The sequence below is a fragment of the Mesoplodon densirostris genome, chromosome 2 (assembly GCF_025265405.1).
Source record: "Mesoplodon densirostris isolate mMesDen1 chromosome 2, mMesDen1 primary haplotype, whole genome shotgun sequence".
Taxonomy (NCBI): domain Eukaryota; kingdom Metazoa; phylum Chordata; class Mammalia; order Artiodactyla; family Ziphiidae; genus Mesoplodon; species Mesoplodon densirostris.
Window position 1 is genome coordinate 34,442,557 of NC_082662.1, and position 27,775 is coordinate 34,470,331.

At 46.0% G+C, this 27,775-nt stretch overlaps 1 long non-coding RNA gene across 1 annotated transcript; it reads right to left on the minus strand.

Moving 5' to 3' along the window:
• Window positions 1–2,305: 2,305 nt before the first annotated feature.
• LOC132479102 (uncharacterized) lies at window positions 2,306–27,672 on the minus strand. Its single transcript, XR_009530454.1, has 3 exons — window positions 27,615–27,672; window positions 27,069–27,306; window positions 2,306–2,429 (listed from the first exon to the last, which is right to left on the minus strand). It is a non-coding gene; the product is annotated as an uncharacterized LOC132479102 (long non-coding RNA).
• Between the last annotated feature and the right edge of the window lie 103 nt (window positions 27,673–27,775).

Below are 27,775 nucleotides of genomic sequence, written 5' to 3' on the forward strand. Positions count from 1 at the left end.
TCTTCACAGCAACCCCATGAGGAAAGTGTTATTCTCCCTATTTTATAGATGAGGAAATGGAGGCACAGAGAGGTGAAGTAATTCACCCAAGATTTCGCAGTTAGGAAGAAGTCTTGCTAAATCCAGTCTGATTCTAGGATTGGCTCTTTTCACCACCATTCCCCTTGCCTGGCATGTAGCAAGCACTGGATAAAGTGCATATAGATGTGCAGATACGTACTTATGACAGGTGCCCAGTATGGCAGAGCTATGTCGTCTGCACTCAGAAATGGGCACCTGTTGCTACTGTGATCATTATTCTCATTATGATCGTTGTTCAGAACTGAATTGGAAATTATAAAGCTTGAGAGTGGCTAGTGAAGGTAGAGGATGTTCAAAGATATTGAAAAGGCAACAATCCCATTCTCAAGGGAATTGTCAAAACTAAGGGGCAAAAATTAGAGTCATAAGCAACTTCCTTGCAACATTCTCTGTAACTACAAGAAATGTAGAAAACATATACATCAAACAGTAAGGGAGTGGTTAAGTAAATTATGTTTGATCTTTGGTAGAAAATTACACACCCATTTAAAATGATGATAACATGGGGCTTCCCTGGTGGAGCAGTGGTTGAGAGTCTGCTTGCCGATGCAGGAGACAGGGGTTCGTGCCCCGGTCCGGGAAGATCCCACATGCCATGGAGCGGCTAGGCCCGTGAGCCATGGCTGCTGAGCCTGCGCATCCGGAGCCTGTGCTCTGCAACGGGAGAGGCCACAGCAGTGAGAGGCCCGCGTACCGCAAAAAAAAAAAAAAAAAAAAAAAAAAAAAAAAATGATGATAACATGACTTAACATGGAAAATATTTAATGCAATTACTATTAAAGGGAAAAGGCTGGATATAAAATTCTATTTCTGCTCTAATTATACCTCTATTAAAAATATCAACTGCATGTAGAGAAGAGCAGGGAGGGAATATGCAAACAGTCGATGTGTTAAATGCTGGAGTTGAGGGTTTCTCTTTTTGCAACTGAATTAATAATTCAACCATAATTTATTGAGCACTTACTAAGTCACCTGTTAAGCGTGGTTATTAGTGTGGGTTACATTAGGCTGCAGGAAGGCTTAAAAAAAAAAGAGGTTTTATCGTTTTTCAGAATATTCTGAGGGTAAGCAGTTCAAAGATGATGTGGCAGTTTCAGGGTGTCAGGGACCCTGTATCTCTCTATCTGGTAACTCTGCCATTCCAAGGGAGTTACCCTTTTCCACATGGTCCAGTAGGGCACACCACCGTGTCCACATTCCAGCCAGCAGGACCAGGATGGGGAGGGGAGGGCATGCCCCTTCCCAGGAAAGGTGTGCCTGGAAGTTGCTCACACCACCCCGTTCTTATGCATCAGTCAGAACTTTGTCACTTGGTCACCCCTAGCTGCCAGGGAGATGGGACATGTCATTACTTTGGGATGCCATGAGCCTAGCCAAAAATTCTAGCTAATGTAGAAGAAGGGAGGACAGCAACCGGGGGACATCTGTGCAGGATGTCAAGATAAGTAAGTCAAGGCCACGGTCATTGAAGAGCCCGCTGTCAGTGAAAGAGAAACACATGTCAAGAAATGATGGCAACATAGTGTGAGCAGCTCTGTGACTGAGTGATGGGATTACGGGGAACAGGATGGCCAACACTGCCCGGCAGGATGTTAGCAGCTCCATCTTCCATGAGGATTTTGCCCCGTTTGCTCCACATGGCGTGGTGTCCCCCTGTGCCAAGGTCTGATTGATCTGAGCAAGGGTGAGTCAGCACTCCTGGCTCAAGCAGGGAGCACCCAGTACCTTCTGGGCGCGTGAATGGAGTGGAGACACAGGATCTGGAGTCACGGCAGCCTGTCCCCTGAGGGCAGCAGACTTCCACTGCATCCTGGACCCACCCTTCCTATTGATCGTTTATTCAACTCCTTGTCCTTTCCATCTGTGAGGTGCCTCCATAGCCTCCCAAGAAATCCATCAAACCCCCTTCCACCATTTTCTCTTGTGGGGGGGGGCTTAAAGTAGCTACTTGACACCAAAATAAGCCTAACTGATTCAAGGTCAGGATGAGATTTTGCTGAGATTCAATTGAATTCAGGTGGATTCCAGGTGGATTTTTTTCCCCCAGGTGCCATGAGAATCCAGGAGGGTCTTAGGGACGACAAAGGGGATGGTTTTCCAGTCAGGGGGTCAGCAGTGTAAAAATCTGGAAGCCATTTATGTCTGTTAGTGGTTTATTGATTATGCAACAAAATGACCACTGAGCAGAGAAAATACTTAAGTCACTAGAGGGACCAGGGAGCTGGCAGCTGATGGTGGAACTTGAGGTGAAGAGGCTGGAGGTCCGCCATCCAAGGCAGATCTGGTTTCTGCTTTGCTGTGTGATCGTTGGCACCCCACGAAATCTCCCTGGACCAGTTTCTTCTGTCCTAAGAGAAAATCAAGAATATTTAAATAATTAAATAATCCACAGCCATATCTATGAAAACTCGGCACCACTATGACCTGGTTTAACCCTTGTGGTATAATCCTCAGTCTCTTCTGCCCTGACCCTCTCTCTGCAATCAGTCTATCAGCAGCTCCCAAGAGCCCAGCCTCCACAGGTATCTGAGTCCATGCACTTCTGCCCACCAGCTTGGCCACGCGCTTGTCTGAGCCCCTGGACCGCCCCTTGCTTCGCCTCCTGACTGGCCTGCCTACTGTTATTTTTGTTCCCTTCCAATCTGTTCTCTGCAAACCAGCCAACATGATCTTTTAAAAAAATCAGATCAAGTGAAAGAAGCCAGTCTGAAAAGGCTACATACAGTATGATTTCAACTACATGACATTCCAGAGAAGGCAAAACTCAGTAAAAAGATCAGTGGTTGCTGGGCTTTTGCAGGGAGGGAGGGATGAATAGGTGGAGCACAGGGGACTTTTCGTGCCGAGCAACTACTCTGTGTGATCCTGTGACAGTGAATACATGTCATTCGTTACACATTTGCCAAAACCCATGTGCAATACAAAGAGTCAACCGGAATGTAAAGGATGGGCTTCAGTTAAAAATAATGTATCAACACTGGCTCATTAATTGTAACAAATGTATCACACTGATGCAAGATGTTAATAATATGGGAAAGTGTGTGTGTGTGTGTGTGTGTGTGTGTGTGTGTGTGTGTCTGTGCACCCATGTGAGTTAGGGGGTGAGAGGATATATGGGAATTACCTGTACTTTCAACTCAGTTTTCTGTAAACCTGAAACTCTTAAAAAGAAAGTCAATTAATGGAAAAAAATCAGATCATGTCATTTCCCTGTTCAAAACCCTCTTAACTGCTTCCATTACACCTTGAAAAAAAATAATAAATGACAAAAGATAATAAAACTCCTTTCTCTGGCTCATGAAACTTTCAGGATGTGGCCCCTGTGTCACTGTTCCCCTTCACTGACTGTACTGGGCTTCTCTCTGCGCCCCAAACACACCCAGTTTGTTCCCGTCTCGGGGCCTTTTCATGTGCTGTTCCCTCTGTCTGAATGCTTTTCTCCCTAGTTTTCAGATGATTGGTTCCCTCATATCATTCAGGGCTCAGCTAAAATGCCTAACACTGACCACCCATCAAAAGCAGCCACCCAGTCACTGTTTGCCATATAATCCTATTTTAACTCTGCATGAATCACTGGCTGATATTTTTCTTGCTTGTGCATTTGTTTCCCTAATTAGTACCTGGATCCCCACTAGAATATAGTTGCCATGGGAACAGGGGTCTTCTCTGCCTTCTTCATTGCTGTATCCCCAGCTCCTAGAACAGTGCCTGACATATCACAGGTGCTCAGTAGATTCTTATTGAATGAATGAGTGAGTGAGTGAATGAATGAATGAATGAATGAATTCATTGAAACTCACTCAGGGCTAGGCCTGAGCTGGCTCCTGGATCCTGTAGAAGACATCGTTCACGATCCCTGGGATCTCACAGTCTAATGCACAGTGGTTTATACTGAGCCTCCTGAATGAAACAGTGGAGGGTTAACAGCATGGGCCATGGAGCCAGATGGCCTGGTTTCAAATCCTGGCTCTGGTCCATAACAGCTGCAGTCTGTAAAACACCCAGAAAAGTGCCTAGATCCTATTATATGCTCAGTAAATGCTAGGCTTTATCATTTTCATGCAGGCCATGTAAAGACACAAAAAACAGCACTCCTCTGCCACCAGAGTTCAAAGAATGTAGGAAATCACTTGACTTATTTATTCATTTTTTCAGGATCATTCATTACATGTCTTTGGAAGTGGGCATGAGAAGAGGTAGGGTGTTTTGGGGAACCTTCGTCCTCCCAACAACTCTGGGATAAGTACTAGGGCTATTTCATAGATGAGAGAGCTGAGATTCTGGGTGGTGAGCTGATTGGCACCGTGTAACACAGCTAGTAAGTGCCAGGACCAAGAATCACACCCAGGTCTGATGAGTCATTTGGTGCCCTTACCCCACTTCCCCTCTCACCATTCCCGCTCGGGAAGCATGGGATCTAGCCCGGAGCCGTGGGCTTCCACAGCTGGCAGCAAACCAGAGTGGGCAGGAGGTGGGCTGTTGGTGTAGATAGACCTGATTCAAATCTCAACCTGGGCAAGACCTGGGGCAAAGCTCCATATTGGAAAAGTGGGGACTACAGTAGTTTCTGCCTCACGTGCCAGAGACGGCGGCTTTCAGGACAGTAGATACTCAGGGGCTGAATGCTTGTGGAGTTGTTGTGAGGGCTGTGAGGTGAGGTTGGTCTCTCAGATACGTGATAATTCCCCAGATTCCATAACAAGGACTAGATCTGGGATTCTGCACCGCAGGGCAGTATGGATAGGAGTTCTGAAGAGGGCCTCAGAGCTGGGAGAAACAGGGGCAATTGTCCTGTTGACACATGAGGGAACAGAGGCCCAGAGTGGGGCCTGACCTGGCTTGGTCACCCAGCAGATTGGTGGCAGACAGCTGCAGAGTGCCCATGCTGGGAGAAGGCCACGCTGCTCAGAAGGTCTCAGCACGCATGCGCACCACATCCCGTCCCAGCTCGGGCCCACCCATTTGCTCCCTGGCTGAACTGGATTCGAGAACCGTTCTGCCCTTTGCTAGGTGTGGGCTGCTGGTTCAACCACATCTCTGAGCCTCAGATTCCTCAACTTTAAAGTAGGGAAAATACCTCGGAGCTTCACAGAGTTGTAAAGATTAAGTGCACGTGTGTACATAAAGCGCCAGCACAGTGGCTGGAACATGGCAAGTGGACCATAAATGTTAGTTCCTTTCTTTCCTCACATCCATTCCCTACACTGGCATCGGAGGCAGCCTCCTAACCCTCACCCTGTTTAAGAATCATTGACTCTTTCAATGGCCTCTAAGACAAGGACAAAATTCCGTAGCTTGGCATCTGGGACACCCCACGATATTCTACCTGCCAGCTTTTCTGCCACCTCTTTATAAGTAATGTGTTGTCAAGTTAATAAACGGGTCTATAACCATTTTCGGAAATGTTGCACACATATCCCAGTCTTGTCGATTCAGTGAACTTTAACGTATTAAGGGTTCTGAGAAAACCTGCAGGAAAGAAGTCTATTTAACTTTGTTCAAACCAGAATTTTCCAAATGAGTTTGACGGTGGAACCCTATAAATATCCCACAGAACATGCTTCTGTTTCCTGAACACCCTTTGCAAGTTTCCTGCCTGCAAGCTCTGCGTAGGTTGGTCTGGCTTCCCACAAAGCCCTTCCTCTCAGCACATGTTCACTCATCCCTGGAGGCCCAGATCAGAGAGCTCCCCTCAGTCTGGTCAAGTGAGCCTGTCCTCTGGGCTCCCTCAGCTCTGTGTACGGCCCCTAGGCTCACTCTTCCACCCAGCCCCGTGGTGCCTCTGCAGGCTGCCAGCTCCCACCCTCCCCTCCCCGGCATCTGGCTCCCTGCTGCCCCTGCCCACGAGCCTGTATAAGTCCTATCTGTGCTCTGTTTTTGGAGGACAATCCAAAAGCACCTCCTCTAAGAAACTTTCTATGTACCCCTATCAAGAAAGATCTCTTTTTCTCAGGCTTTTAGAATTAGAACAAAAGCTTGGTGAAGGTAGGATCCATATTTTTTACTTCTCCAGTGTTTTACACTGAGTATAGGTACTCAGTGAATGCATGTTTATTCATACATCAACCAATATTTATGGAACACCTATTATGTGTTCTATGCTGAGTCCTGTGGATACGATGGGAAACCAGATAGACGTGGAAGGCAGAAAGGGCAGGAGGAAAAAGCAAGGACTCTGGAACAGTCAGTTCAGCTCGGGTTCAAATCCTGGTTCCACCATTTACTAGCTGTGCATCCCTGGGCAAATTACTTGACCTCTCTGTGTCTCAGTTACCGACAGGGAAAGACACAGTATCTATCTTAAGGGGGTAATTATGAGGATTAAATGAGATGATAAATGTAAAGTGCTTAGAACAGTACCCAGCACATACTAAGGATTGTATATATGTAGGCTATCATTATTATAATAAATGTTTTTTTGTGCCTCATAGGGCTAGATGTCTAATAGGGAAGACAGACATTGAGTAACTAATTATCCAGATAACTACTTACCTGTTTTGAGAAGTGTCAAGAAGGAAAAGAGAAGTGTCAAGAAGGAAAAGAACAGTGCACAAGAGAAGCATAAAATGGATGGCCTGGGTTTGTCTAGAGGGCCAAGGAAGCCTCCTCAGAGGAGGTGACATTTAAGCTAAGACCGAGGATGAGCAGGAGTTACCAGACGAGTTGAAGGCTGTTCCATACAGAGGGAATAGCACCTGCAGAGACAGAGTTAGGACCGGAGTTGGCATTTTGGAGGGATGCAGAGAAGGCCAGAGGGATGGAAGCGCAGAGAACGGGGGCAGCGGTAGAAGGTGAGTTTTCAGAGGCAGGGGGCAGGCCACGCAGAGCCTTGAGGTGTCATCCCAGGAGATCAGGAGATCTGGGGAGCCTTCAAAGGTCTAGATCAGGGCAATGATCATATGCAAGTGTTAACAGACCATTGCAGAGACTGGCAGAGGACCCAGCAGGAGATTGGCCCAGGTGCTTAGTTTAGGGTGCTGGCTGTGGGGAAAGAGAGAGTTGCATGCATTAGAGAATGGTGAGGAGATCAAAGAAATGACAGGAGGTAATGGAAGGAAAGAGGTGGTGAGGATGTTTCTAGATTCACGGTCCGAGCAACTGAGAAACTGCAGGGGAATCTGTTCCCATGCAGGGACCAGGTGAGTTCAGTTTGGGCACGCTGTGCCTGAGATTGCAATGTGATTCGCGGTTTAAGGGGCGTGAAAATAACACTTTAAGCCAGATCGTACTATATTAAGAATACAAAAGTAGGCGAAGGAATTAATAGGTTGAACAGAGACTTTGGGTTGAGAGAGAACATGTGTATTATATCAAAAAAGGGTGGGTCTGTTCCCTTTTTTATGGAAAAGAGTTTACAAATAGAGATGGTATTAGTAGAGAGGCGACGTGGGTGGGCAGTTTGGTGGGGCTGAGGCCATAGCTGACTCACAGCAGACCCTGGCTTTCACCAGCCCTGGAAGTGGGCGGAGCAGCTTGACAGGAATCACAGTGCAGCCTCACTCTGGTGTCGCATAGGAGACTCAGTCAGTCACTCAACAAACAGTTATTTATCTACTTATCCATCTATCTATCTATCCATGTTCTAGGGCTCGGGGACATAACTGATCTAAACATTCCTTAGCTTCTCCTGGAGGAGACAGACAACAAACACGTTAGTACTAGTTTAACATCAGCTCAACTGCTAGAAAGGAGAAAGAAGACAGAGGATTGGAAAGAGATGGGAAAGCTCCATGAGTCCAGTGGTCAAGGCATCTCTGAAGGAGAGGCCTTTGAGTTTCAATAAAACAATTGCAAAATTACAGATTTCTGATTTGGAAATACAGATAAGGGTACCTTCAAATTTTGTCATCTTTAAATGTATATTATTAAATAAATGGCATGACTATTTAAAACTTAATAGAGTTTGAAATAAAAGCCATAAAAGTGAACAATGAAACCAATACAAAATCAATGGAAGAGAATGGTAACAAAAAAAATTTCAGCTCATTCCAAAAGTAGTAACTCATTAAGATGAAGAGATAAATTTGAAAAGCAGGTTATGAAGAGGCTCCTGGAATCTTTGATTATCCTTTGATAAGATTGGATGACATGGTCACACTGGAAAAAAATACGTACTTTTTTTTGCACTTGACACAAATCACTGAACTAAGAGAACATAAAATGCGTAATGAGCTGCTACAAACAGACAGTGACGACAAACTGGATGATGAGTTTCATCAATTGAGAGGGTTTATGATTAGGATTAGTCATTCCACAAGAAAACTTAAAATGTCCTGAGAGAAATTTGCCAGAGGTTTTCCCCAGTTTCATAATAATCCTAAAAATTTATACAACATGACCACTAGCAAGTGGTAAAACTGGAAGAAACTTTTCTAAATTATCAATAAAAAGTTGTTTTCCATGCTGGAAAATAAACCGTGCTAGAGGGAAGGCTGAATCATCTCTCTCTTCTGTCTATGGAAACACAAAATTACAAAATTATTGTCATGCGTGAAGAGGCAACCAAAGAAAATGCAGCCCCCAAATGAAGGAATTTATAAAGCTATGTCAGACAGAAGATTCATAAAAATGTTACGTACTTTTCCAGATTTTGTGTCTTTTGTGCTGTCAGCTGCTAAAATTTAAGAATCTGTGGCAATTTATTCTCTTATTATGAACAAACCTTCACTTTTATAACTGCATTTGTTAGCTATCGCTACAATTCTGCTGTGTAACATCCCAGCCCAAAACTCAGTGGCTTACAACCACAATTCTTTATCTGCATAGATGCAGATCAGTTGGGGCCCTGCAGCTGGGAGTCGGGTGATCTGGGCTGGGCTCAGGGGGTTGGCTCTGCTCCATGGATCCCATCTTTCTCCTGGGACCTGGCTGTTAACCAGGGAACGCCCTTCTCATGGTGATGGAAAGGTCCAAGGAGGCAAGTTCCAGCTTCAGCAATGGCATGCTGTCACTGCCATCCCACTTCACTGGCCATGCAAGTCATGTGGCCAAAGAGTCGAGAACCGTGGAAATATACTCTGCCGCTTTAGGAGCCAGAATTGCAAAGTCATCCAGCAAAGAAGTAGACACAAGGAAGGGTGAAGAATTGGGCCCAATAATGCAATCTCCTGTCAGACCTACTTGTCCATTTGTAATTTTCTAATCTTTTTCTTAAAGAGCTCCTCCCCCCAAATTGTATAAACCTCAGGCTTCCACGGAACCTAGATCAATCCCTGGTAGCTGTGTTCTTTTGTTGGTGCCCAGGGCAGCTGCAGGGTGGCTGCTCTAACAATGAACATTCTGCAAATAAGAGCTTCATTAGTCCTTTGAAATACTTGTTCAAAGTTGCACAAATACTTGTGCAAAGTTCAAAGTCCGCTAACACTTTTTCAAGCAATTTCGTTCATCAACGACAGAAAAGGAAGTGCTGTTAGAGTCTTTAAATAAAATTTCAATTACTGTAAGTGCAAAAATGGTTGCAAAAAAGTGGTGATGGTCATTTGTAGAGGTAATTATTTAAAATTTTTGGTCAGGAATTTTGTGTAGCCATAAAATCTTGTCTAAAACTCTATGTTCATAGAATTCAGCTCAAATCTCTAAAAACTTTGAAAACATTTTATTTAGAAGTGTTTACAAATTCAACATTTGGTATCTTTGCTAATTTTTTTTCAGGGGGATCCCAGATGCACTTTTTTTTTTTTTTTGGCTGCACTGTGGGGCATGCTGGATCTTAGTTCCCTGACCAGGGATCGAACCCGTGCCCCCTGCATTGGGAGTGCAGAGTCTTAACCACTGGACCACCAGGGAAGTCCCCTGGATGCACATTTTATAGTGAGTCCTGATTCCTGGTGGGCAAGTCCCTTCTTCCTGCCCTTCTCAGAAGTGTCCCGTAGAGCAACAGGGCACCCTGACCTGGGCTGGAGGGAGTGGGACAATCTCTTACATAAAAATGAGACATCTGTGGTAAAGTAGAAAGGGTGAGGGATTCAGAACCAAATTCAGATTGAATCCTAGCTTTGCTTTTCCTAAATGAGCGGCTTCAGGGATGTCAACTTCCCTTTTGAATCTTGGGTGTCGGTGTGTAAACCTCGGGTGATGACCAGCAAAGGTGTCCTGAGGATCAGATGAAAACTTGTGAGAAGAGATCTTGCCACAGCGCCTGTCTGTTGACCCCGAGTGTGAGATGGAGCCCAGAGAAGTTAAATGACACACTCAAGGTCACAGGACTAGATGGACCTTGTGCTGCCTTCTCCACTGCCAGAATTCAAAGATAATTTCTAGATAAGTTAGTCTTCTCAGTTCCTTTCTCCTGTTTTCTTCCTCTCCCTTCAAAAAAAAAAAAAAGAAAAATTTCCGAAAACTCACAGCACACCATAGTTCCCAATGACCCTGTCTGCTTTGGCTTTTTCTTATCTGATGGGAACAGAGTGAACTGGATAAGGGTCTCTCTAACAATGGTGGAGAGGAAGCGAGGTTTATTTAAAATCGAACTTTTTTTGGCCCCATTACCACTGGCCTTGGCTGAGCTATGGCTTGGGGCATCTGAAAGCAACCAGGTCTGGATGTGGCTTCCAGGAGAGTCCCTGGGCTGACAGTGAAGAGCCCCTGGAACTTGAGAATCGTGGAAATCCCAGTGGCCTGGAGGGTTAATTGCTAAAATCATCCCTGAAGCAGAGCCCATGTGTGTGTTATTCCCTCTGTCCCTCCTAATCCTGCCATGGTCCCTGGCATGGAGCAGGTGCTCAGAAGTATTTGTTGAATGAATAAATGAACGTGGTCAGAGAGGTGAAGAGTCACCTTGAGGAGACAATTGGACCTCATTTGAGAGGCACTAACACTGCCAGGGGGAAGGTGGACAGCTCACCAGAAGATCTGGTAAAGTCTTATAGAAAGGTTAGGAAACGAGAAAAGGAAATTTGGTATATGATAAGGGTGGCATTTCACATATGTGAATGGAAAATACATGTTAGGAGAATTGATGGGCCACCTGGAAAAAAATCTAGCTGTGTCCATAACTCATTGCACACACTGAAATAAACTCTCCACAGAGTAACTATGTATAGATAACAAACAAAACCATAAAAATTCTAGAAGAAAATATTAGAGAATGTTTTCCTAATCATGGAGTAGGAAAAAAATCTTTCTAAAACATGACACAAATCCCAGAAATTATCAAGGAAAAATGGATAGATCTGACTACATAAATATGTTTAAACATCTATAGGGAAAAAAATACACAAAGCATATGACAAACACTACTCTGAAGAATATATTGATTTCCTTTCCATATGATAGATGAAGGCTAAGAACCTGATATGCAAAGAGCTCTTACAAATCAACTTTTAAAAACGTATAAAGAGGGGCTTCCCTGGTGGTGCAATGTTTAAGAATCCGCCTGCCAATGCAGGGGACACGGGCTCGAGCCCTGGTCTGGGAAGATCCCATATGCCGCGGAGCAACTAAGCCCGTGCGCCACAACTACTGAGCCTGTGCTCTAGAGCCCATGAGCCACAACTACTGAGCCCACGTGCTGCAACTACTGAAGCCCATGCGCCTAGAGCCCGTGCTCTGAAACAAGAGAAGCCCGCGCACCGCAACGAAGAGTAGCCCCCGCTCGCCACAACCAGAGAAAGCCTGTGCGCAGCAACAAAGACCCAACGCAGCCAAAATAAATAAATAAATAAATTTATATTAAAAGAAAGTATAAGGAAAGAAAAGTAAAAAAGAAAAAGATGAGTCAGAAAAATAGGCGAATAACATGGGAAAATACATTTCACAGAAGCTGACATTCAAACAGCCAATGAACACACAAAGAGATGCTTGACGACACAGAAAAACCAATCCAAATGAAAACAATGTGATGATATTTTTCATCTATCAGGTGGGCAAAAACTTAAAGGAACCCAGTGTTGGGGAGGAGTCTCCCCAGGCTCTCTCAAATTTGGTCTGTTATTTTTGGAGAGGAATTCATCAATTCCTATCAAGACTTTATATTTATGGGCCCTTTGATCCAGTCAATTCCGCCTTTAAGAATTTATTTCATAGAAACGCTGGCAAGATTGAGCAAAGATAAATATACAGGAAGTTCTTTGCAGTATTGTTTGTAACAACAAAAGACTGGAAATACATGGGTATCAGCAGAGGGTTGAGGAATTCATGGTATGTTCATACTACACAGCTGATAAAGAATGAGAGCGAGCTATCTATATATGCCAACGTGGGAAGATGCCCACAACTTAGTGTTCTATTTTGAAAAAAAGAGCGAGTTGAATAATATATATATTGTCTCTATATATAATACTACTATACAGACAATTTATATATATTTAAATGTCATTATATTTTTATTTATGTTTTTAAAACGATCTCTCACTCTCTTCATATATATCTGTATATAAACACACATACATGTATATATATATATATATATGATTAGATGTGATTAGATGTATCTGGAAATTTACACACCAAAGGCAAAGGTTGAATTTCACATTTATTTCTCTATCACTTAAAATTTTTTCGCTGAGCACATGCCACTTTTGTAGCAATGTTAAAAATCATTTTTATTAAAAGGATTTTAACTGATCATTTTGTTCACATACCGATGTTTCTGAATTGGTTACTGAAAGTCCATCTCTGAGGACAGACACCCAGCCTGCTAACAAACAGGGATTTTTTTTGCTGGATCACGTTTCCCTCCCCTGGCTATTAGAGACTTCCCCCAAAGCATCCTGGCTTCCCTTTGCAGGTAGAGTTTGCAAGGATTGCCCTCTTTCCTGAGGAAGCCAGAGAGGCCACTTGTGTTTGCACGGTACTCACTGGGGCGTAACATATACCCCGAAGTGCAGTCCAGGTGAACCCTTAGCAATTAAGCTCCCTCGTTCAGTTGCCCTTTCACAACGTGGTCATAGAAGCTTTCCCTTCCCGCCCCAGATTTCGAGCTCCCCCAGGGCAGACACTAGGTCCAACTGCTGTCTGTATTCCCAGGAACCAGAACAGAAAATGTTTCTTGACCTTATTTATTAACACAAACATAGACCAAGAGAACTCACCCACCAGGCAGATGGTGAAGCCTGTCTGTAAAACTGACCTAAGGAAGGGAGAAAAGGGATGAGCAGTGGGCCATCTATGGCAGGAGGGCAGGAGGGAGGAAGGCAGATACAGCAAGTCCGTTTACCAAATGGTCCCTTTCGAGAAAGGGAGAAGGCAGCACCTCCTATACACCTCAGTTAGGGCTAATGGGGCATGGAGGTTGCCCATCTCAGGAACAGAAGGCGGTGAGGTGGGGGAGCGGAGTGGGAGGTGGGACAGGCTATACTATATTCTATCCTACAAAGCCAGTGGGTGAGGATATATTTGGTGTTGCTGCTGATGACAACTGCAGGGAAATGGCTTTTGTGATGGAGATAAATTAATAAAAGCATGTAGCAGCCACTCACTACAGCCCACAAGAAATTGAAAGGCTGGCTTGTAGGACTTATTTGTCTTTGTATCCCTGGTGCCAGGGCCTGGCACAGAGCAGGGACTCAGTAGATGCTTGAGAAGGAAGGAAGCTAGGGAGGGCAGCCGAGAAAGGGGAAGGGAGCAGATGGGGAGAGATAATGACCCAAGGACCAGCAAGCTCTTTTTTCATTTCAGGCTACCAGGGAATGCTTTGAGGGGGTCCTAGAAAGCTGCCTCCACCTCACTGCCCGTCCTTGGGCTTTCATATTCTTATCTACGTAGTGGGAGTTGGAAGAGAGAGAATGTTGGACTAGTTCAGTGATTCTGACCTGGAGTCCCAGAACCCTAGGGAACTCTCAAGATAGAAATAGGTACCATGAGCTATTTTAGTACTTCTAAATGCATAACAGGGACTGTGCATTTGCTCAGGATAAGGGTATATGTGCTGACAGGCCAGGTATCTTTCTTTGGGGCTGGAACTCCATCACTCCCAAGAAACAGGGAGGCTATTTGATAGAGCCCACTCTGCAGGAGGGCTGACCCAAGGTAGAGCATATCCAGTTGGGCCTTTGGCCAAGTGACCAGCCTCTCTTGTGCTAGTTTCCTCTTCAGTAATAACAGTACTGCCACTCAGAGTGGTAGGATGGCGATTAAATGAGCTGGCACTCATAAAGCGCTTGCCAGCCTCGGCAAGTGGTTGTTACTATCATTGTTAATTCAGGGTAGTGGATATGAACATCTCATGCTAATCAGAAACTCTGACTGGAGCTACAGATATTGATTAATAAATAGCAGGAAATGGATGAATTATTAACTATTTAGAGCAGCTTTTGGTAAAACAATACCTTTCAAAACATGAGACCCCTTGAAGAAAAGTCAGGAGTGTCCATGGTGGGGGACAAAGATTGAGCCCTTCTGGGTAAGTCCCCTTCCAGCTGGGGTTTACTAAAAGACTAAGCTCTCCCTCTTACGGGGCTTGGCACAATTGTTCTCTCTGCTTGGAATGCCTTTCTCTTCCCTCCCCTGCCTGGCTGCCGACTCCTATGACACCCCCTCCAGGAAGCCTCCCATGGCTCTTGCTCATCTGAGTTGGGGCCTTTCAGCATCACACTGGACTCACTCCTTCGAGGGCACCACTACACTGTGCAGTACTTTCTTTCTTTTTTTTTTTGAGTTTTAGAATTTCATGCATTCTTCCATACAGCAAGCTCTCATTAGCTACCCACTCCACTCACATCAGTGTATACATGTCCGTCCCAATCTCCCAATTCATCCCCCCCCCCACCACCACCACCACTTTCCCCCTTGGCGTCCATACATTTTTATGGAAAGTATTCGCAGTACTTTCTTAGACCAATGATTCTCAACGTTGATTCTGCATCAGAATCAAACTAAGGGCTGGTGAAAACAGAGGTTGCTGGGCCAGAGTGTCTGATTCAGTACGTCTGGAGTGGGCCCTGAGAACCTGCATTTCTTACACGTCCACAGCAGTTGCTGTTGTTGCTGGCCCCAGGAGCCCCACTTGGAGCACCTCTGGTTTAGAGCATGTGCTCTAAGCCATGAAGTTTATTCTGCATTGCACCGACAGCAGCACCTCAGTCTCAAGTCATTATCGCATGGAAAGAGAAATCAAATAACAAGATGCAATACAAAAAACTTCCCAAGGCTTTGTGTGCTGACAACCAGACAGCAACGGTGACCCAGCTGGAAGTGTGACTGGTCTCTGAGGGCTGGAAGCGCGGTGACCACAAACGTGGCAGGGAAGACTAGAGGCCCTTGTCCTAGGTCATAGCGCCCTCTGGTGCCAACAGCTCAGCTCTGCACCTGGAGCTGTGAGTGGACGGTTGGCAGAAGGGACCTGTTTTCCCCTCCGGACTTCGTTCATGTCACCACCAGAGGAAATGTGCTAAAACCCAGCTCTGACCCTCCACCAGGTTAAACCCCACCCATGGCTCTCCACTGCCTTCTGGACAAAGCTAAACACTCAGTCATTGCCCACCTTCTCCTTAGTAAACTGCCCCTCTCTGGGGAGCCCTCTGTTTTATACACACATACAGGCCATGATTTTATGCCTTCTCATATGCTATCCCTCCCAATAGGGCTGCAAACTACCTTCTCTCCCTGAGAAACGTACTCTTTCTTTAATGTCAAATATGGCCTCTTCCTGGATCCCTTCCTGGATTCTCCCAGGCAGAAGTGATTGCCTGCATCACCCTGTGCATAGACCACTACAGAGACCTCGCAGTGCATGTAAGTACAAGTTTGTGGAGTCTGGATCCTCCTTGAGACCATGAGCAATTTGGGGGCTCCTGACTCGGCTTTGGTGTTGATGTGAAAAACTCAGCCTCTGTGCACTGGTGCCGAATTGAATCTCGGAAACAGAGTTTTTTGGTGAAGTAGAAAAGAAGAGCTTTATTGCTTTGCCAGGCAAAGGGGAACACAGCAGGCTCATGATATGAAAAACTGTGTGTCCCAACATGGGAGGATTTGGTGAGGAATTTTATAGCAATGGTTCAAGGGCAGGTTTGCTGATAAGGATCAGGGTGTGTGTGCAGGGCCTGCACTCCTTTAATCTGGCTGCAGGTGGTCTCCTATTAAGCTTCTCTGGTTCCTTTAATCTGGTCTCAGGTGGTCTCCTGATGAGCTTCTTGAGGTTATCAAACTGTGACCTTCCCTGGAATGAAGAATGCTAACATCTTCCATTTGTTAGGGGTTTTAGTTCTGTAAGAGAGCTCAAAGATATTGTTATGTGTATCCCTTCAGGTGGAACCAGGACCCTGCCCCAAAGCTGCACTATTGTTTCTTGACTGCTCCTCCTTTGTCTCTGCATCCCCTCCTTTCCCTGACTAGCAACTGTTCGAAAGTCTTCCATGCCCAGGAACCCCACAGGGTCCTGCTCGGTTTCAGTGCCTCATTAAATGCTAATGGAATCTAAAGAGCTGTTTTCTTACCTCAAAAATAAAATATATTATATCCCGTTAAAGCAGCGATAAATGAAATTTAAAGAAAATTAAGCAGGGATAGAAATTAATGGAGGGGGGCTTCCGTGGTGGCGCAGTGGTTAAGAATCCACCTGCCAATGCAGGGGACACGAGTTCGAGCCCTGGTCCGGGAAGATCCCACATGCCGCGGAGCAACTAAGCCCGTGTGCCACAACTACTGAGCCTGTGCTCTAGAGCCCGTGAACCACAACTACTGAGCCTGTGTGCCGCAACTACTGAAGCCCGCGTGCCTAGAGCCCGTGCTCCGCAACAAGAGAAGCCACCACAGTGAGAAGCCTGTGCACCGCAACGAAGAGTATCCCCCGCTCACCACAACTAGAGAAAGCCCGCGCGGCAACAAAGACCCAACACAGCCAAAAATAAATAAATAAATTTATTAAAGAAAAAGGAAAAAAGAAATTAATGGAGGGGGACTCTTTTAGGCAGTGTGGTTAAGGAAATTCTCATTGATGAGGTGATATTTGAGCAAAGACCTGAGCAAAGTGAAGCTCTGGACTGTGCATGTTTCTGAGAGATACATGCTTCCCTGATGGTGTACAAAGGCCCTGTGGTAGGAGCAGGTTTAGCATATACTAGGAACAGTGAGAAGGCCAGTGTCTGAAGTCAAGGAATCCAGAAGCAGATGCTAAGATGAGAATTTGTGTGCAAGTGATTTATTAAGTTCTCCCTTAGGGATGGGGGTGGGGAGTAACCAGCAAGGGCACGGGGGAAGCAGGGCTGGAAAAGGAAGCCAAGAAAAGATTGAATTCAGGCAGAATCCTGCAGAGGGTGGGCTCAGCCTTATCCCAAAGGGAGCTCTGGTTAATGAGTTACGTCTTAGAGTTTGTCTCAATCGAAGGCAACTGAGACTTTCATATTCCCATCAATCCCTGATTTAGGGTCACTCCAAGGAGATGTAAATGCTCAGACACTTTATGTGGGCAAAGTGGGCTTCACCAGACTAAAGGCTGCCCTGCCACCCAAAAGAGCTATGGGTACTGGGTATTGAAAACAAAAGCATATCAAAGCTGGGGGCCACACACGCAGTGGGAAAAGGGGATCTGAAGGGCTCTTGATGGAGCAATAACATTGTCTGTCATAATCAATAAGGTTAAGAACAGAAGTCAAGGGGAAGAATTATGAGATGAAATCTGAGAGTCAGTTGAGGCCAGATTAGGGAAACCAATATCTGATTTTGCCCAAGGAGGCAATGTACTGAGCTAAAAAACTACATTTCCCATCTGCATCTAGGGTGGCCAGTTCTAGACAATGAGATGTAAGTAGAGGTGTGCTGAAGGTTTCTGAGAAAGCATTGATTTCCTGATGGAGGCACCACTTCCTCCTTGCTGCACCATTCTTCCTGCCTGGAATGTGAACCTGAGGCTGGAGCTAAAGCAGCCACCTTGTGATCATGAGGACACATAGAGGCAAATGTGAGAATAAAAGCTTCATGCTAAGGATGGAGGAGCAGAAAGACAACACCTCTGCCTATACCTAACTGCAAACTGCAGGAAAAGACTTGATCTTTGGTAAACGTCTGTCATTGCAAAGCAAGAAACAAAGTCCTTTTATAAGCTCTGTTACAACACTTTCAGGCAGAGCACAAGAAACCGGTTGCAAGTTAATAGCCTGCACTTAATAGCCCAAGTCAAATATCTCACCCATTTGCAGAATCACTCAATTCACCAGCCTACATGAAAATCAGCAGCACTAAGTTTGGGGCTGAAGAAGCAAATAGAGAAGTTGCCATTTCCAAACAATCTTATGGATGCATTGAAAACATCTCAGACATAGAACCAAAGCTAATCTAGAAGCTCCAAAAATTTTGCATTGCAGAGTGACGAATCTACAGGCACCAGTAACCACAGTCAGTTAGAAGCAGCAGCAGAATTCTCAGAACCCAGTGAGGAGGAAGTAGTCAGAGGTAAATGAACACCTTGAATGGACACCACCAGGTGAGTATATGGTCTCCTGGGGTGGCTGCAACAACACAATGTCAAGGCTTTACTTCACAAGTTCATTCCCCAAATCCTGAGATTTCAGGAGCACATTCTTTCATTCATAGAAAGTTGTTGTCTGTAAAGATTTCCTGAATTCCATAATCAATGATATGATCAAAATGGTGAATTAAAACCCAAGGCTCTCAGCCATGTATATTTTCAGCCTTATGGGAAGAAATAGGACAATAAAACTACTTTCTGCTGTTTCATACAGAAATGGGTTGACTCTCCAAAGAGAGTTTTATCAAGACTTTATGAGCTTAAAAAAATAATAAAATGAAATGTAAAAATTGTGAACCAGTCTCACTTTACAATTTTTTTTTTTTTTTTTTTTTGCGGTATGTGGGCCTCTCACTGTTGTGGCCTCTCCCGTTGCGGAGCACAGGCTCCGGACGCGCAGGCTCAGCGGCCATGGCTCACGGGCCCAGCCACTCCGCGGCATGTGGGATCTTCCCGGACCGGGGCACAAACCCATGTCCCCTGCATCGGCAGGCGGACTCTCAACCATTGCGCCACCAGGGAAGCCCCTTAATTGACATTTTTGAGTCTAAATGAACTTGATCAAAAATTATAAGAATCCTAGGAAAGTATCTTTGTGTAGTCATGAGTTAACGCAGCAGGCATGGGTGACCCAAAATTGCACATTGCAAAGGTCTTTGGGACTAGCCCTTGACCAGCTCCTGGAAGATGATCCTTTCACTGTCATAAACCATAACCATGAATATACCACCTTTTCTGAGTTCTGTGAGTCCTTCTAGCAAATCATTGAGCCTGAGGGTGGTCTTGGGTCCTTCCACACAATATTAATATGTGCTAACAACATTTATGGAATCAAAGAAAAAATTTACTTTTGGAGAAGTGAAATGACTGGGGAACTAAGTTGGAGTTATTGTTTGAATCCTAAAGAAAAATGATTCAGACTAATGGAGCATTGTCCGTGTAAGTTGGAAGAAATTTTCATCATAATTTTAAAGTACTTAACTTGAACAAAGTACTATTGTATTCTAAAGACCTTTATATTATGAAGAGAAATTTCAACATTATTCAGTGAAAGAAAAAGCTGAACCACTAGATTTAGAGAACAATTGCATCATTAAAGTAAAATTCAAAGGATCCTAATTCGATTAAGAACAAGAAAGGAGTTTCTGACAAGTGGGGGGAAAATGATGGATCTCACTGCCATTCACAGCGTCTGCTTGTGAACATTTCTTGTCAATGGTGATGCTCATGAACTCGAAGAGACCATAACTGGAAGAACATAATCAGGAATTTTGTGGCCATTTCAAATATAGAATCTATTATAAAATGTTCATGGAAGCAAGCTGATTTCTTATCACAAATTTGAAAAGATGTTATTTGGAAGTTTTCTCCTAATTCAGTGGTTACTGTTTTCCTAAATGCTTTGTATTTTATTTCTTTTCATAATTATATACTATCCAGAAAATGTAATTAATATTTTCACCCAGTCCTATATACACATTCCCAAATCTTGAGTACACCCTGATGTGTCATATAAATACTGTCATTTTCTACATGTTCCACGATGTGAAAAGCATTGGGAAACACTGAGTTAAAAGAGTTTGATTGTTATTAAAAAATTCAAAATAATGGTGGCTTAAAAATATAGAATTGTGGGGCTTCCCTGGTGGCACAGTGGTTGAGAGTCCGCCTGCCGATGCAGGGGACGCAGGTTCGTGCCCCGGTCCAGGAGGATCCCACATGCCGCGGAGCAGCTGGGCCCGTGAGCCATGGCCGCTGAGCCTGCGCGTCCGGAGCCTGTGCTCCGCAACGGGAGAGGCCACAACAGTGAGAGGCTCACATATGGAAAAAAAAAAAAAAAAAAAATATATATATATAAAATTGTATTTGCCCCCAGGTAACAATCCATATGTAAGCCATCCCAGGGATGGTGTGGTGGTTCCTCAGCTCTTCACCTGAACACATTCTCTCCAGCAAGAAGGTGAAAGAAACTATCCTCTGTCTAGTTTCACATGTTTCTTTGTTGGGTTCAACATAGATTGTTAGTTCTTCCCTTACCTGCCCTGCTTTCAGGCCAGGGAGCATCTCTCATCACATTCAGTAGTCTTGGAGTCAGACAAACATCTCTGCTGATTACAAGCTGGGGATTTGGGCAGGTGTTAATGCTTCCTAAGCCCCAGTTTTCTCATCTGTAAAATAGAGTGAAGAGCACCAACCTCAAAGGGCTGCCTTGAGAAGTAAATGAGGGATGCAGGGAAAGCAGTCAGGACTGCGTCTGGCATCTAGCATGTGCTGATGGAGCTCTGGGCTTCTCTGCATCTTTGGTATCCAGCATGGAGCCTGGAACAGGTGGGCTTGCATCAGCGTTGGTTGAGGTGAGCTGAATTGAATTGGACTCAGGGGAAGGACGTTAATTCTCCAGTGCATCAGGCCTGCCCTGTGTGCGTAGCTGGCTCTGGCAGCCACAGAAAGTCCTAGGTGAAGATTTTCAGGAACAAAGAGCTGGAAGGCAGGGTAATGTGCCCTGGAGGGCTAAGGATGTGGGCACGGTGATGACAGCATCTGCTACACCGGATGATGCCATTTTTATGTTTTTCGAGAAAACGTAGGTCTGCGTAGACTGTAAATTTTTTCTGGGGTGGGGAAGGGGAAGGGATATTACCAGAGTGAGCAGTGCGAGCAGAAGGGAATGATTATCCCTAAGCCTTAGGTGGCAGCTAGGTTGTGGTGGACTTCTGTTTTCCCCCCCATCTATTCTCCACTTTTTCCATAGTCGTAAGAGTTTACCTGGGCAGATGGTCACCCTGCTAGGGATGACATTTCCCAGCCTCCCCTACGGCCGAGATGTGGTCCTCTGATTCTGTTCTGACCGGTGGGATGTGACAGAAAAGGTGTGGGCAGCTTCTACATTATTTGCTTAAAAGGAAATCGTTTTTCCTTCACTTCCTTTCTTTCCCCACTCCTGCAGGAATATGAATACAGACGCGGCAGGAACCCAGCCTTGAGCACGCAGATGAGGATGACACCCTTGGGAAGGCAGAGTAACAAGATGGAAGGAAACTGGGTCCCTGGATGACCAGCCTGTCAGCCAGGACCACTCACCCGAATGCTGTTACGTAAGTGAGAGAGAAATATTTATCTTAGCTAAGCTATTAGGATGTCTGTCACGGAGGCTTAGCTTCCTGTCGGCCGGGGGCAAGGTGGCCTTTGATTAAGGCAAGAGAGTACACCCTGGGCCTGTAGGAGCAGAGTGAGCATTCAGGACCCTTCACACACTGGCTGTGGAGGAGGCCTCTAAAGAACGCAGGTGTTCACACTGAAGAAGTGAGTTATGCCGGAGAGGGAGGCTGTGAGGCAAAATGCAGACCTGAGGCCAGAGCTTTCTGGAGAAGGTAAGAAAGGCAGGCTGGGCTCGCTGGAGAAGAAAGAGGACCTTCACGGCTGAAAGCAGCGTTTCCCTTCTGCCTGAGGAAAGGCCTGGGAGGGCTGTGGGGAGGATTCACTGCAGCTCCGTGCCCCCCCGCCCCGTGCCCCCCTCCCGCCCCACCAAGCAGTGACAAGACTTAGCTTGGACTCTGAGTGGCTATGGGTACGGGAGCTGCCAACCAGAATGGGAAGCCAGGGTCTGACAGAGAATGAAAGGCAAAGAGCAGAGCCACGACTTGGAGGCATTCAAAATTGAAAGTGACAATTCCAAGTGGAAAAGTAGAGGGTGTTTTAGTTGGGATATGCATTCAGTAGAAGGAGAGCCCCAAAGCTACAGGAGCATCAGCCGAGACGGAATTTCCTTCTCTCACCCCATATTCCAGGCACAAGCAAGCCGGGTCTGCTGTGGTACACCTGGAGCCGGCGTCCAGCCTCCTTCCGACTTCTTGTCCCTTGCACTCGAGGTGATCCAAGTTTTACTCTCAACTTGGTTAAAGTGGAACCATATTTCCTGGAAGCCCTTTCCCTATAGAGTTCAGTGTGAGAGAGGGTCCAACGGAGGAATTGCTGTGAGGATTGGGGGGTGGAAGCACAGCGGCACCATTATTGTCTGAAGGGGGGACATGGTAACAGATGCAGACATGCTCGGTGGGGTCCAACTTGTCCTCTTAGCCACACTCAGTTCCTCTCCCCAAATGCCCACAGTGGCCCTGGGCACACCACCCGATGCTTGGGCCCACTGACATGTAGCTACCCGAGGCCCCAGCTCCCCACAGGCCTCTGCACAAGCCCGCCTTCCCAGCGGCCGGACATGCCCTGCTTCTCTGTTTCCCAGTAAGCTCCACGTTGTCCACTTTTGATCATTTTCTAGGAGGATTTGTTACTGACTTCTCTGATCCCCCTTCTCCCCACTCTGGACCTTCACTTCCTCAGCTCCCCCTACAGTTGTGCAAGGTCTCATTCCTGTAATAATCCCTCCTGCCCTCAGTGTAAACCGACTCGGTTCTCAGTTTCCCCACTGCTGGCTGGGGTTTTGTCTCTGTTAAGTTTGCTCAGGTTTCGTTCATTCATCTAATTTCTTGCTTCCAAAATGTTTACTCTTGTCATCTCCCCTGTTCTCCCCGCCTTTACATGGATTTATGTAATTAAAAAAATCATTTCTTGGGCTTCCCTGGTGGCACAGTCGTTAAGAATCTACCTGCCAATGCAGAGAACACAGGTTCGAGCCCTGGTCCGGGAAGATCCCACATGCCGCAGAGCAACTAAGCCCGTGCACCACAACTACTGAGCCTGTGCTCTAGAGCCCGCGAGCCACCACTACTGAGCCCGAGTGCCACAACTACTGAAGCCCATGAGCCTAGAGCCTGTGCTCCGCAACAAGAGAAGCCACCGCAATGAGAAGCCCACGCACCGCAGCAAAGAGTAGCCCCTGCTTGCCACAACTAGAGAAAAGCCGGTGCGGAGCAACGAAGACCCAATGCAGCCAAAAATAAATCAGTAAATTAAAAACAAAAAGAAACACCCCCCCCCCCCCACACACACAATCTGTAGGTGCTATGCTTGGGGAAATCCAGGCAACAACAGAAACATGGGGGAGAAAGGTGAACCCCAACTCAAGGGAAGGAGGCTGTCCAGATGAGTTACTTCGGGGATGTGAAGGCCAGGCTGAAATGTGACTTTAGTAAGACAAAGGGGATATTCCATCGGCAGTCTGTGTGAAGATCCAGATGTGAGAAAGAGAACAAATGGCATGTTCAGGTTACTGGAAGAGTCCAGTGTGGCTAGAGCCTAGGGTGGGTCATGTGGCTAGAGGGGTAAACTGAGGCCAGTGTTTGCACAGCCTCATACATCAAAGTGCAGTTTTGACTTTATCCTGAAGGCAATGGAGTATCATTGAAGAGAAAAAGTTCCTACCCTTATTTTTCCTTTGCTTCATTTTTCTGTCATATTTTACACACACACACACAAATGACCTTAAATCCGTTCATGAACAAAGTGTGGGTATAACCATCTAATTCGCCAAATAACATCATTAAAGAAAGCTAGCTCAAGGGAGGAAAATCCAACATAACACATTCATGCTAAAACAATATATAGCCAATAAGAAAGGATACAAACATGTGCACAGAGTGTCTCTTGAAAGATAAACAAGAAACTGGTATTAGTGGTTGTCTCGAGGAGGAAAACTAAGTGGCTGGGCATAGGTATGGGGGGGAAGGCTTTTACTGTGCATTCCTTTTTACCTTTTGAATTTTGTACTGTTTACATAGTTATTAAAAACTAAGTAAAATGTAATTTTAGAATAGATAGCTCCAATCTGGTAAAAAAAAAACCAAAAAACAAAAAACAACAAATTTAAATCAATAATTGTAGGCTCTCTCCTGCCCCACTGCTCCAGCAGATAATCTACCAGAATGCCAGGCTAGGATGACAGCATATTGATGTGAAAGTGAAAAAAGTAACTCCAAGTAGCCTTGGCTAGGAAACAATAAGCAAGATCTGGTGCTGGGTAGAATGAGGGGTGCAAAATGGAAAGAGGATTCAAAGCAAAACTTTACATGTGCTCTTGGGAGGGCATTTATGCTTTTCAGTCTTGGCTTCATCCTATGAAATACAGCAATAATGGTGGCATGTATATCACAGGGCAGTAGTGGGAATTAAATATGCTGGATCCTGGTTATTAAAAGGCCAACAAGACTGTACCTGATAAGGGAACTGAGACACAGAAAGGTCAAGTAACCTCAGGGAGATTACAATCTGGTGTGGAGGAGACAGACAAGTCAGTAGCAGGCAATGTGAGCACCCTGTGAGAAGTGTCTCAAGGCAAGCAGGTGCCTACGGGAGGGAACTGCAGGAGGTGTGCTGCCTTACGGTGGGTTCCCTAGGAACCAAGTCTGAGATGGGGTTCCTGGGTAATAATTGAGGAATGCTCTCAAGTGCACCCTGTAAGGGAATGAGGGAGGCAGAATAGGGCAGGAAGAAGCTGGACAAGAGGTGTGTTTAGCTTAGGGGTTGGCAAACTGGCCTTCAGACCGAATCTGTATTTCTGTAAAGAGCTGTACTGGAACACAGTCACACTTATTTTGTTTACGTATCATTTATGGTGGCTTTTGGGCTATGAAGATGGAGTTGAGGAGCTGTGACTGAGATGGTGTAGCTCACAAAGTCTAAAATATTGACTATCTGGCCCTTTACAGAAAGGTTGCAGTCCCTGGTTTAGCTGAGTCTAGCCTCAGCCTGATCCCAGGGGGAGCTCTGGAGCATGAACAGCATCACAGAATCGTCGCAGCTGAAGACAAGGTGCGTGGCCTTTTGTACATTTGTGCAGGGCAGACTTTGGGACCTCGTGCTTAGAAGGGCCCCCAAACTGGAGATAAGGAGAGAGGTCTAGGCTGGAAACACAAATTTGTGCGTTGTCAGGATATAGATGGTATTTAAAGCCTAGTATTTAAAGTCTGGTATTTAAAGCCTGAATGAGATCATCCAGAGAATGATTATAGGTGGAGAAGGGATCTTCTGAGCCTTGAGGCATACCGATGTTTAGAGGTCAGGAGGCAGAAAGGATCTAGGAAAGGAGATGCAGAAGGAGAGGCCTATGAAATAGGAGAAAAACTGAGAAAGTGGTTTCCTAGAAACCAAGTAAAGAACACATTTTAAGGAAGGAGTGACCAGCTGTGACAAATACTGTTAGCGAAGTAGTAAGTTTAGGGGCAGGATGTGGGGACAGGATGGTTGCACCCAGTAGTCCACAGGGAGTCTGTGAGCTCAAGGTGGGTGAGAGGAGCCGCCCAAATATGCAAATACACACACACACACACACACACACACTCACATCATGCATATGCAGCCACACTGGTGTCTTTATCTGGGGCTTGTGAGTCTAGGCTGGTATAGAGACGAGGTGGGGGAAGGTAGAAGTTAATTTTTTTTTTTTTTTTTGTGGTACGCGGGCCTCTCACTGCCGTGGCCTCTCCCACTGCGGAGCACAGGCTCTGGACGCACAGGCCCAGCGGCCATGGCCCACGGGCCCAGCCGCTCCACGGCACATGGGATCCTCCCGGACCGGGGCACGAACCCGCGTCCCCTGCATCAGCAGGCCGACTCTCAACGACTGCACCACCAGGGAAGCCCTAATTTTTGACAAGAGCAGTTTCAGTGGAATTACATGAGCAATAGCCTGACAGAATGAGTTCAAGAGAGAGGGAAGAAATTGGAGACAACAAGCATAAACAACATTTTCTAGGAGTTGTGTTGAAAAGGGGCACAGAGAAATGGAGGGATAGCCAGAGAATTACGTAGAGTCAAGGGAGGGGTTTTGTTTTAAGATGGGAGAAAATGCATCATGTTAGTGGAAGTGATCTAGGAGAGAGGGAAAGTCAATGATGCAGGAGGGGAGAACTACTAGCGGGACATTCTTGAACTGATGAGAGGATATGGCACTTGAAGCAATGAGAAGAGGCTCATGGACAGTTTGTCCACAGCACAGAAGACAAGGCAGAGCTTGTATGCACAGACGAAAGTAGGTCGATGGATACGGTGGTGGGAGCTCAAGGAGGTTCTCTTGATGGCTTCTATTTTCTCAGTGAAATAGGAAGCAAGACCATCTGCTGAGAGAGAGTAGAGGTTTACAGAAGGAGAGGAAAGGGTAAAGTGGCCACCCAGTAGAGCGGCTAAGTGAGGGGCTAATTTTATATCTTCTACAGCTCCTTTGTTACTTTGACAAGTATGTTCTCAGTGTCTATCATGTCCCAGGCACTTTGATAAACACCAAATGTTTCTTGAAAGAAGTGTGGCTGTAAAACACCCGAAGCATGTTTTAGGTCTGTAGCTGAGTGCAGCTTGCAGAGCAGGAGAAGTGGTGATTCAGATAGAAGAAGCCAGAAGCCTCTCTTTGGGGCCATTGCAGAAATCTCCTAACTGCTTTCTTGGAATCCATTTGGTTGAGTCATTTTCCTGAAATACAAGTCTGATCACATCACACCTTTTCTTTACATCCTTCAATGAAGGTATACAAGAACTTGTGACAAACTGCTTCTAAGGAAGAAAACAGAACTCTGGGATGCAGAGACTTACTTTTTAAGTATACACTTGTATAGTGTTTGGAGAAAAAAACAGGTGCATGTATTCACTATTCAAAACAAAACCAAGCCGCCTCCTCAAAAAACTTCCTATGGCTTACCACTGCCCTTAGGGGGAAAGAAAATCCTTGGTCTATAATGCTCTGCGAGGTGTGGCCACACCGTACTGATCTCTCTTCCCTTGGCTCTCTCCAATGCAGCGACACTGGCCTCCAACTCAGCTGGGCGAGGCTCTCCTGGGCCTCAGGGCTTTCACACCGGCTTTTCTTTCTGCTTCTCTCATTCTTACTCCCATCAGATGAGGAAGGAGCCAGCGCCCAGCCGCCGTCTTGGCCTTCCCTGTAATAGAGGCGGAGAGTAACACTGTAGGCATCCCTTGGTTCAGAGGGCGCCGCGTGAGAGAGAGAGATGGGTTGGGGTCGCACCACCTTGCCCACAAGGTCGGACGGTTCAGGGACACGGTGTGATGGACCTCGCCTCTCCTAGAAGGCCTTTGCTGGGTGGCGGGGGGGCGGCTGGAGCCAGGCGATGGATTTGCCAGGTGTGAGTCAAAACATGGTCTACTCCCCCTCAAAAGAGGAAGCCTGAACCACTGGCTGTGACAAAGGCTGCAAGGCAGAAACGCCATGACCTGCCCCGTCTCGTACCTCTTGCGTCTGCCGGGCGACAGCAGCGCTGGGAAATTGATCCGGAGAAGCCGGCCGCACTACTAGCAAAGCGCGCCGGCCTCGCGCCGGCGCACTCCGGACCCTGAGCCCGGCGCACCCAGGTCCCGCCCTGGGGCGGGCCCGCGCCCCCACCCCGCCCC